This window comes from Callithrix jacchus, chromosome 6 (genome assembly GCF_049354715.1).
Source record: "Callithrix jacchus isolate 240 chromosome 6, calJac240_pri, whole genome shotgun sequence".
NCBI lineage: Eukaryota > Metazoa > Chordata > Mammalia > Primates > Cebidae > Callithrix > Callithrix jacchus.
The window spans coordinates 21,409,808-21,421,851 of NC_133507.1; the positions used below are offsets into that span (position 1 = coordinate 21,409,808).

General features: G+C 44.9%; 1 long non-coding RNA gene across 3 annotated transcripts in view; it reads right to left on the minus strand.

Annotated features, from left to right (window-relative positions):
- Positions 1-368: 368 nt before the first annotated feature.
- The window catches only part of LOC118154778 (uncharacterized), a 174,066-nt gene continuing 162,390 nt past the window's right edge, over positions 369-12,044 (minus strand). For all 3 annotated transcript variants that reach the window (XR_013518716.1, XR_013518717.1, XR_004745043.3), the window contains exons 4-5: positions 9,166-9,277; positions 369-1,685 (exon numbers count right to left, since the gene is read on the minus strand). This is a non-coding gene — a long non-coding RNA (uncharacterized LOC118154778). The remainder of the gene's footprint in view (positions 1,686-9,165; positions 9,278-12,044) is intronic.

Sequence of the window (12,044 nt, forward strand, 5' to 3'; positions counted from 1 at the left end):
GAAAGAATATTCTTTACTTTCTGTGTAATCATCCTAGACAGAAAATATTCAGAATAATTTTCTGATTAGAAGTAACTATCAGTAATTATCAATTATCAATAATTAACAATTCTCTGTGTCTTTTGTCAATTTTATTGTACTCCTATTATTCAAAAAACAAAAAAGAACAAAGGTTCATCCCTTGTAAAAGCTAAATTTCCTTTCAAGTCTGTTATTTTTAAATCTTTTATAGTCACTTGGAGAAACTATTATTTTCAGACACCTATCTTAATCAAGTATTTAAATCATCTCTAACACATCTTTAGATTTTGTCTTCCCTAGATTGAATCTTAATTTTAAAGTAAAACAAAATAAAATGGATAGTGTTTTTCTATACCTATCTTTGAAAATTCCCAGTAAATCACTGGAAAGGGCCATTACAAAATTTGTTATTTTACCTTCTAAAAAGAGATGCTAAAAATAAGTTTGTTCATGAGTCATGCTCTTTGACTAGATTAATGATCATAAGAGAGGCATTTGAAAAGTTGTCAGTTCACAAGGGCTGCTCCACCTCCTGCACCTAAGACAAGCCCCCTGACAGGGCCCCACCCCATGGTTTGGATAACCTTGAAAATGGCCTGGTTTCTGGCTTCTTTCTTAGAGCGTCTATGGGCTGAGAGGGCTTAGTTAGGAGTCCAAAGGATTTGTGGGAGGAAAGAGGTCAGTGACTGAAGAGAGCACAGGGAAGAAATTTCTCTCAAATATTTTCTCTCCTTTCTGTGTTCACAGGCCCACCAGTGTCTAAATGTTTCCTTCTCCATGTAACCAGAGTGACCTTTCTAAGCCACAGAGAAGCTAAACTGATAAGATGGATGAGTGAGTGGGTAGGTGGATTGATGGATGGATGGATGGATAGATAGATAGATAGATAGATACATACATACATACATACATACATACATACATACATACATACATACATACATACATAGGCTGGCAGAGAGATGGACAGATTGTTACAGGGATTTGATCTTCCCCAGCTGTATGCAGCACCTATAACACTATTGTCTTCGAGTCTGAGTCTGATGTTTGAGTCTTTGTGTCTGAGTCTGATTTGAAATCTTCAGGGCAGTATTTCAGGAAGAGAAGATGAATGTAATAGAGGGAGAGCAAGGACAAGCTGGGACCCACAGAATGGGCTGAAACCTCTGTCAGCCCTGAGGTCCTGCAGCAGCTGGCCTTGGGCCATGAGGAGAATTCAACTGTTCTTGCACAGCGTAAGAGAATTTACAGGTTTCTCAGGGTTTTTTCTATCACATTTTGGGCTATGATTTTTCTCCTAGTCTGATTTATCCCCAAATTTATCTAAGGGTTCCATCAAGCAGGCACCCCCCAACTCAGCCTGAAGAGACAGTTCACAAGGGCCTAAACTTCTTACTTCCTCTCTGACTATTCGCTCCTGGCATCAGCCCATGGGATTTCTGTCTAGTGTGTGTTTACAGAAGAAAAATATCTGCTTGGCAAACAATCTTCCAAAATGTTTCAGCCACACTCCAGGGTAGTGGCTTTCTAATCTTTAAAATGAAGCATGCAACATATTTTTTCCCTCTGGCCCCACCACACTCATCACCTTGACTGTGGGCTCATCTCGGGCTACTGGGCAGAGGGCTGAAGACTGGGAGGAGGACACTGGGAGGCAGACAGGCCTGGAGGAACAAATGGGAGAAGGAGGTACGCATGAGTTAACTTTCCTGACATCTCCCCCCACCAACACACAAATATTCCTAAATAGAGGACTAATCGAGCAGTAATTTCAACAAATAGCTTACTCCTTTCCAGTAAAGAAAGAAACCTCTTCCCAACATTCCTGCTGCACACACTGCATTCAAATCAGCTGAGACATTGTCCCTGACTTTGAAAATTGTGTGTGGCCACCGTTGTTAGCAGAGGGACCAGCCATGGCCCCCGAGCATCCCTGCACATTCTTGCTGGCTGGGCCAAGATGCACAGCCCTGACTGTTCTTTACTTGGGATATTTCTCAGAGACATCTCTCTGCTCAGACAAAAAGCAGGCTTTCTTTCCCTCCCTATAAAAATGATATGTCCTCCAAGCTCAGTGCCCATGCTGTCATCCAGCCCACTACCTGTGTGGGTACCCATCAAGGCACACCCATATCACTTCCCCCGATCCTCATGGGACTTCAGGTCATGGAGAACTGGCATGAACAGGAAACTGGCTACAGATTTCCCTGTGAGCAATAAAGTTCATTGTCCCTGTCCCGAATAGGACAGAAGGGTAAAATCTCAGACCACCGACAGTTGTTTTCAACAGCGGTCTCCCAATACCTTCACCAAAAGAGCGCATCAATCACCTTAAGCACCGTATGTGTGTCTTATATCCATCAATGACCTCAACAAAGACTCTGCTAAGTGACATATAGAAAAGGAAGAGCTATTGGTGATTTTGAAAAAGAAAAAAGCCAGTGTAGAAATGCTTTGTCCACCAACCACCAGCTGGACTTGCCTGACACCTGTACTTAGAAACTCAAAAGCACTATGGCCACGACACCAATCACCTGACCATTCGTGGGTCCCCGGCTGTGGTTTTGGTGCGAGGCAGAAAGCCTCTGCCAATCCAATCCAGCTTCTTAGCCCACTGCTAGCAAATGCTCACCATTCCCAAGCTCCTTGCAGCCTTTTCAGACAAGTTTTCAAACCTAATTAAGCTTAGCATTATCATTGTTTTTATCACATTAAGTTCCCACTTGGCCCTCAGCAGCAGAGACCACAAAGTCAGCACTGCATCTTTAAACAGAAACAACAGATTTTGGTTCAATTAAAAATTCATTAAAATGCAAATTAGTTTGTAAATTTTTTTCCCTCCTTCTGATGATTCCTCAACATGGCTTTTTAATCATAGCTGGCGCTGAAGGAGAGGTGAAAACCTGTGGATAGGAAGGAACACAGAGGGAGAGCCGGAACTCCAAACTCCGGTGCTTTGGGGCACATGCTTCTCCGAAAACCTTAACCCCTTCCCTTCCCCTTCATAACTCCATTTCCTCCCCAGAGAGGATAGTGTCAGTCTCATTCTTTCTAGGTGCTTGACTGATAAATGCAATCATCTTTTCTGATCTCAATCTCACTGAACAATGCGATCTTAAGGGAAACAGCAGGATAAATGAATAATTAACCTTCTCTACGTACATTCCCTAGCCATTCTGTAATACTCTGATAATGCTTTCATGATGATTTCTCCAGTAACAGGGCAGTGAAATTTGACTAGTGGCTCCTGCAATGACTAAAAATGACAGTTAACACCCCAAGGGTTTAGCCAGGTAATCTCTTGGCCAAATTTTTCAAAATGACAGAGGCCAAAGAGAAACATCCATAGACTAATAACAATGTTGGCAGCATACGGGGGCTCATCCCTGTAATCCTAGCACTTTGGGAGGCCAAGGTGGGCAGATTATTTGAGGTCAGGAGTTCGAGACCAGCCTGGCCAACATGGTGAAACCCCATCTCTATTAAAAATACAAAAAATTAGCTGAGCATAGTGGCGCGTGCCTGTAATCCAGCTACTCGGAAGGCTGAGACGGGAGAATTGCTTGAACCTGGGGTCGGGGGAGAGACTATAGTGAGTGGAGATTGCATCACTGCACTCCAGCCTGGGCAACAGAGCAAGACTCAGGCTCAAAAAAAAAAAAATTGTTTGCTATGCATGGAAACTGTAGGAATTTACCCTCCATTCTCTCATTGATCTACAAAGCAACTTTATAGTGAGGTCTGTACTGGTAATGCCTAGCACAGAAATGGGGAAACTGAGGTTTGGGGATTCTGAGACCCTCACCCAAAGTTACCACCATAGTTTAGTTAGTTTGACTCCCTCCAAATCTCATGCTGAAATTTGATTCCCAATATTGAAGGTGGGGCCTAGTGGGAGGTATTTGGGTCACCGAGATAAATTCCCCATGAATAAGATAAAGCTCTTTTTGGGAGTAGAGAGTGAGTTCTCACTCCATTAGTTCCCAAGAGAGCTGGTTGTTAAAAAGAGCATGACACCTCCCTCCCTTGTCTCTTGCTTCCTCTCTCACCATGTGATTACTACTCATACTCTAGCTCCTCTTCACCTGCCACCATGAGCGGACGCTTCCTGAGGCCTCACCAGTTGTAGATGCCAATGCCTGGCTTCTTCACCAGCCCTGCAGAACCATAAGCCAAATAAACCCCTTTGTATTATCAATTACCCAACCTCAGGTTTTCCTTTATAGCAACACAAATGGACTGAGACAGTCACTTAACTAGAAAGCAGTAGTCCAAACACCACATGTTCTCACTCGTAAGTGGGTGTTGAACAATGAGAACACATGGACAGAGGGAGGAGAATATCACACACTGGGGCCTATCAGGGGATGGGGAGCTAGGGGAGGGATCGCAGGGGTGGGGGTACAGGGGAGGGACAGCATTAAGAGAAAAACCTAATGTAAATGATGGGGTGATGGATGCAGCAAACCACCGTAGCACAGGTATACCTATGTAACAAGCCTGTGTGTTCTACACATGTACTCTGGAACTTAAAGTAGTTAAAAAAAAAAAAAGAGAAAGCAGTAGTCAGAGCTTGAACCCACATCCAGTGGATTCCAAAGTCAGTGCTCTTTCAATTACACTAATCCCATGACTTTGTTCCTGTGTCCCAGACCTCATTCAGCTTATTGGTTCACTGGATTGACCAGCGGTTACACTAAACTGCTTCTAAGACAGGCTGGATGTATACCCCGATGCTGGCTTTCAGGAGAACAATGCCATGCGGCCTCGGACTCAAGGAGAGATGGTCTCACCTTCCCGCTTACCGTAGAAAGCCAAACAGCTACTGCAAGTTCATTAGATGCCCCTAATTGCTGAAGACACATTCCGGAAGTATGGGAAATGCAACTTAATTGAGAACTAATTAACTTGTTAGAGTTATCTCATTATTTGCCAGTTAAATGTCTAAATATTTCTTTCTTCTAAGGAATAAAAAAATCAGTGATGAAACTGGATCTCCATATATGAGAATTCAGGAAGCAGGCCCCGGATGGACACCAGCTTTACAGGGGCATTGGCAGGGCTGGTGATCCTGAAGAGGAAGTCAAGCTGATTAACATCATTTTAAAGGAAGATGTTCAAAGGCAGAGGACAGATTTTGACTTGCAGAAGAATTCTCCATTAAATCCAGTGTGAAACAGGATTTGGCCCAGAGGCCCCAAGAGACATAACCTGGCAAGGGCTGTTCCTGCTACCCGGCTTCTCTCCAGCTGTTTAAAGTTTGTGCTTTTTATCCCTTTGTTTGCCTTTAATCTGCCCTTTTCTGTGGAAATCCAAGAAGGCCTTTCACATGACTACACATTGTCATCAGGAGTGTATCGCCAGGGCAGGGCTCGGTTTCAGCTCAGCTCCCAAGTAATCATTCACTTTTCCGCTGTTTTCAGTGGCAATGTGAGTTAACCCCCTCCTTTGCTGAGTTTCCACAATGTCTTTCAAAGGGAATTCCCGAAGGTGGAGGAGCTGAAAAGGGCTTCCCTAGCCAGCCAGGAAAGAAATGAAGGCTGAAAGAGTAAGTCCATTCAGAGGACTGCACTTTCAGCCCTGAGGTTTCCTTCTAAAGAATGTCTGTTGTCTCCTGACTTCTTAATGGTCGCCATTCTAACCGGCGTGAGATAGTATCTTGATGTGGTTTTGATTTGTATTTCTCTAATGACCAGTGATAATGAGCTTTTTTTCCTGTTTGTTGGCTGCATAAATGTCTTCTTTTGAAAAGTGTCTATTCATATCCTTCACCCACTGATGGGGTTGTTTTTTTCTTGTAAATTTAAGTTCTTTGTAGATTCTGGATAGGGGCCTGTCAAGGGGTAGGGAGCTAGGGGAGGAATAGCAGGGGTTGGGGGAATAGGGAAGGGATAGTATTAGGAGAAATACCTAATGTAGATGACGAGGTGATGGATGCAGCAAACCACCATGGCATGTGTATACCTGTGTAACCAACCTGCACGTTCTGTACACGCATCCCAGAACTTAAAGTATAATAATAATAATTAATTAAAAGAAAATTTTTTAAAAGAATGTCTGTTTAAATCATCAAAAAAAGAAAATTCCATTTATTCCTGTCAGAAACCTAAATCAGTATCTGGTCTTGGGAGGTGAAGAGAGTCGGATCCCGTTCTCACCCAAACGTGGTCCTTGGAACTGACAGGCCAGTGGGGTTGGGCTGCCTTGTTAGGGTCAGTTGGTGCTGCAGGAGGAAAGGGTGTATCTGGTTCGTCATCTTTTTGACAAGCAGGCATGGCTGCTCAAAAATGTTCTGCTTGACTCCCTCAACCTTCCAGTTTGATGGCTGTTGCTCTTTTCAGATCTTTCTGGCTTCCCGTCTGGTTGAAGAGTGTCCCAGCCACATTGTTCCCGGGGTTTCACTATTCTTCCTTCCTTGCTCACAGCCAATGTTCATCTACTTTAGGGGCTGACGGTGCTAACATTGTTGCAGTTCTGGAGAGATACTAGAATGATGAATCCATTCCCTAAAGGGAGATACTTACCTGCTCTGCCCCAAACTGAACACCCAACCTCTCAGTGCAGATATGTTTCTGTTAAAGAAACTGATGAGATTCCTTAGCTCTGGCCTTCAGAGAGACAGCAAAATAATTAATGGGAAATGATAAGTTCACCCTCTGGAATAAAAATGATAAACTACTTATTATACAGTCAGTTTAGGCTGTGGTGCATTCAGCAAACTATAAATAATGCACAGAGAGATTCTGATATGAATTTCCAATTTCTTATCATTACAGAACGAGTGTGACCCCGCCTTAGTTACTATCCCTGGAAGCTTGCCTGCCATCTGACGCATCTGGATTTGGAAATGTATTTTCCTGCCTAGCTTCTGCTAGCTTACTTCCATTGTCTCCAGCTGCCCTCCTGTTACACTTCAGTCTGTGCTGGGATACAGCCTCTTTGTACCAAGCCCTTGCTCACTCACTTCTCTTTGCAGAAAACTCTCAATCTCTGCTTATGCATTTGTTCAAAGTTCACTTTAAGTACAGAGTATTTATCAACTGTATTGCTCTGCAAAGTGCCCGCCGCCGGTGACTCATTACGGGGAATGGCTTCTCTTCCCTGCTTTGCATGGCCTCGCAGCTTTCTGTCTGTGTCTCTCTCATGTGAGCGCTCTGTTTCCTTTGGCCAGCTGCCTCCATTCTCAGCCTGCATCTTGATGATCGGTGACATATTTCAAACCCTTGGGGGTGGGGAAGTAAGTACCAGTTTGGGATTGATGTGAAAAAAGCTCCTCTATTGCATGAAAATGTAGTAACTATGTCGAAATCCTTTTGAGAGAAACAGCACCCTGGAGATAGAGGTCTAACCCAGGCTTTGGGGATGAGGATGATGAGGGCTGCAGGGAGGTCTGGTTTCTTCCAGGGAATGGTTCTCAACCCTGGCTGCCCTTTGGAATCCCTTGGGGAGCATTTACAAATTCAGACACCTCCGTCCCACCCCCAGAGATTCCCAGCTGCCTCCCAGACAATTCATCAGAATCTCTGAGAGTCTGATTCTGAATTGTCTGGGAGGCAGGTGGAATCAGACTTGTTTCCAGTTCCCCAGGGGACACTGAAACTACTGGGCTAGAAGCATGACATCGAATCAGAGTCCATAAGAAAAACTGAGATTCACATTAAGGGGAGAGCAAGTGTCAAGCTCCAGGTCGAAGGATCAGCAATGGGATTAAAGTCAAAACTCAGAGCCAAGAGTCCAGAGTGGGGCAAAAATGGGGCAAAGGGTAAAAGAAAAGCAAATCAGGCAAGAGATGCAAAGTCCAGAGTGTCTGCTGCGAGGCCCATGCCCTGATGGGCCCACCGCTTAGCCTCAAGACCAGAGGGATCGGGGCAGCGTGGCATAGTGCCTGAGGCAGGGACCACAAGGGTCTGTTACTTCCCGCTCGAGGCTATTTTATACCCTTCTTCCATCAGGAGCTAAGAGTTGAATCACACCATACCAGCGCTGGGAATACAATGATTATCGCAAGGAATACAATGATCTGAAACCACAGCGTTAGGGTTGAAAGAGATCATTTAGTCCAACCTCCTTCATTACCTCAAAATCAGATCAGGATCTGTTTCTCCTCCCCCAGTTCTTCACTATAAAGATCAAAAGATTCAAGTCAGAAGTTCATAGAGGTAAGCAGAAATGGCTTAAAATTTTAATAGGAATGTTTCAATTATCATCAACTCTCTCATTGCAGGGTGGCAGGAAATGTGGCATAATCTCTACATCAGCCTTTCTCAAACTGTAGTAAGCCTGGAAAGGGCCCAAGAAGGAGTGTGTTAGCATGCATGTTGCTTGGCCCACTCCACAGAATCTGATTCGGTAGGTCTTGGGAGGAGCCCAGGGATCTGTATTTTTAACAAGCAGGATGCCCTACAAGCCCAGGCATTCTTATACGGGTGGCTCCAAAGCCAAATTTTTAGAAATACTGGTTCTTGGTGATCTCATCATTTGTAAGCCTGGCTTGAGTCCTGGATGGAAAAGCAATTTTCAAATTGGCAGTTATCAACTCTGGCTGCACATTAGAATCATTTGGAGAGCATTTTTAAGAAACACTGATGCATGGGTGTCTTAGTCCATTTGCACGGCTATAAACAATTGCCAATGGCTGGGGAGCTTACAAACAAAAGAGATTTAATTCTCACAGTTCTGGAGGCTGGGAAGTCCAAGATCAAGGCACCAGCTGACTCAGTGTCTGCTGAGGGCCCCCTTCCTGGTTCATTGATGCCACCTTCTCACTGTCTCTTCACTTGGTAGAAGGTGGCTCTCTGAGGCATCTTTTAAAAGGACATTAACCCCATTCATGAGGGTTCCACCCTCATGACCTAATCAATTCCCAATTGTCCCACCTCCTGACACCATCACATTAGTAATTAGCTTTCAACATATGAATTTTGGGGAGACACAAACAACCAGGCCATAACACTGAACCTTAACCCAAACCAGCTGAATTAGAATCTCTTAGGGCTGAGGTCTTGTATCAGTTAGACATTGCTATAACAATGCTGCGTAACAAATATCTCAAAACTCAGTGGCTCAAAACAACAAACGTCTATTTCTCACTCATAGGTCTGTGGATGACTATGAGAATAGCTCAACTGTTCTCGCCTGACTCACCTGGGTGACTGCTCCAGATGTAGGATGGATTCAAGTCGACTTCACATATATTTCACTCTTTTTTGGACCAGGGGCCAATAAGAATACAATCTTCTCGTGGTGGATTGCTGGACTGCAAGAGACAAGACAAACAGCACATTTTAGGCTTCTGCTCACGTCATGCTTAGTAATATCCTATTGGCTAAAGCATGTTTATGTGGCCAAGCCCAAAATCAAAAGGATGGAAAAAAACCATTCTGCTCAATGGTCTAAACTATCACAGGCTCCACCCAAAACCAATTAAATCAAAATTCCTGGGATAGGGTGTGAGCAATGACAAAGCCCCCTAAAATGTACACCTAGGATAGAACCTCGTTCATCTAAAGGGTGGTTCAGGCCCCAGGCCCGTAAGTGAGCACCTAATCCTATCCGAGGAAGTTACAGTGCTATATAGTTGGAATAAAACATGAGAAGTAGGACTGTGGCAAAAGTATGATCAAATAAATGGCAGAGAAAATAAAAATCAAGCAAAGTACATTGTTTGTGCTTGTCAGCCCTTCAAATATTTGGACTCGGCCCTCACGTTCTGCACTGCTGACCCCAGCTCCTCTTCTGAACTTTTAACTCTTGGTTCCTCCAGTCATAGTCCAGGCAGAATGCTTTCAATTTTCCTCACCCTCTGGTCTGACTCTTCTCCAAATGCATTCTATATATTTTGTTGTGCACCCCTTCAACAGTGGGTCCCTCCAGCACATTCCTGCTGTGTTCATGCTGTGGTCTTAAGAGAAACAAAATCAGACAGGCTTTCCCTATGTCCTCAAGACTAAGTTCCTCTTCACACCGCCCAAGAGAAACCACTGGGAGGGGGCAGCACCTGCCCATTGGCCCATCCAGCTCAGGTGCAGCCACGCTGGCTCCTTGTCAAGATGAATCTCTCAGCCTGTTCCCTTCCCAGATCTGCCTCGGACTCCCACAGTATCCCTGGACAAAATCACTTCCTCCTCCTTTTGTCCCAATGTCTTCATCTGGAAGAAAAAAGGCAGCAGCCGGCCACATCCTTTCAGCTCTGTCGCTGGTAAGCATGGGGCTATGAAGGCGTGAGAGGCCCTCAGAGAAACACTGTTACAGTCAGGGACCCAAGGGGAACCTAGACACGTACCCAGGGGTGTTTGCCAGCAGCACTCGCATTAAATGCTCAGGCCTATGCAGCTTGAGAAAAACTGTTTTGTTGCTCCTACTAGAAAAATCCACTAACTGCATTCTCCCAACAATGGCAGTGGATAAGGAAGAGCGTTAATACTGCCAGCCCTGTGGGACGGTCTAGGATGCAGTTTCCCATCTGCCACCACATCAGGAGAACTCATGAGCCTCACTCTCTGTGGTGGAGAGCCCCACTTTTCCAGCAGCCTCCCATGGCTCCCTGCCTTCATCATCTCCCTGTGCCTGAATGCTTGGTAGTGGTTCATGGGGATCATTCATCCATCTGCCCTTACCCTGACCAGCAGCCCTGCATGACTCGGCTTGGCCCCCCGTTCTGTACTCATCTCTCCTCTCTCTCCTGCTTTACCCACCACATGGGCTTCCCGGACACCTCCAAAACATACCACATTCTTTCCTTCTTACTGGCCTTCAGGTTTGCTGTTACCTCGACCTGGAACACTCCTACTGGGGTGACCTAGCATTCCAGTTTGCCTGTAACTATCTTGATTTTAGCACTGAAAGCCCTGCTTTCTAGGAAATCACTCAGTCTAGGCAAACAGGAAGATTGATCACTCTTCAGTGTTAAATGTTCACATGGATGGCTGTCATTTCCCTCAGGCTCTGATCTATGGTATTTCCTGAAAGAGGATACCCTGATCACCTTTATAAAATACCCACCCCAGGGCCGGGCATGGTGGCTCATGCCTGTAATCCCAGCAGTTTAGGAGGACAAGGTAGGCAGATCACATGAGGTCAAGAGTTTAAGGCTAGCCTGGCCAACATGGTGAAATCCAGTCTTTACTAAAAAATACAAAAATTAGCCAGCCATGGTGGCAGGCACCTGTAATCCCAGCTACTCAGGAGGCTGAGGCAGGAGAATCGCTTGAATCCAGGAGGTGGAGGTTGCAGTGAGCCGAGATCATGCCATTGCACTCTAGCCTGGGCAACAGATCAAGACTCTGTGTTCCGCACTGCTGCACTCAGAAAATAAAATAAAACACCCACCCCCATTCTTTTCCACTTTCATCAGTTACAGAATGCTGAGCTTGCATGCATTGTATTTATTGTCTTTCTACTCTCTCTCTATCGAGATCAGGGACCTCATCTTTTTCCCTATTTAGAGCAAAGTCTGGCCCATAGAAGGCCAGGTCAAAATCTGGTTCTTTAAACCAGGTTTCGGCAAACCTAACTGGTGTCTTTTGCTCTCTTGCCACAGATTGGAGTCCAGAGGCATTGGATGCAACATCATGTTCTCCTGAAACAGTTTAGGAGGCCAACTGGTCCTCAGGTTTCAAAAGCTTGGACGTTTGCCCTCATAATTACCGGTTTACAATAGCATAAGCTACCTAAAGATGCAGTGGCCAAGGCCTCAAACAGAAGTGTATTCACTCTTTATTTTTATTTAATTATTTATTTATTATTTATTTATTTTAAGATGGAGTCTCGCTCTGTCACCCAGGCTGAAGTGTAGTGGCTTGACCTCAGCTCACTGCAACCTCCACCTCCTGGGTTCAAGCAATTCTCCTGCCTCAGCCTCCCGAGTGGCTGGGATTATAGGCACCTGCCACCACACCCGCCTAATTTTTGTACTTTTAGTAGAGACAGGGTTTCACCGTGTTCGCTGAGATGGTCTCGATCTCCTGACTTTGTGATCCACCTGCCTTGGCCTTCAAAGTGCTGGGATTAGAGGCATGAGCCAT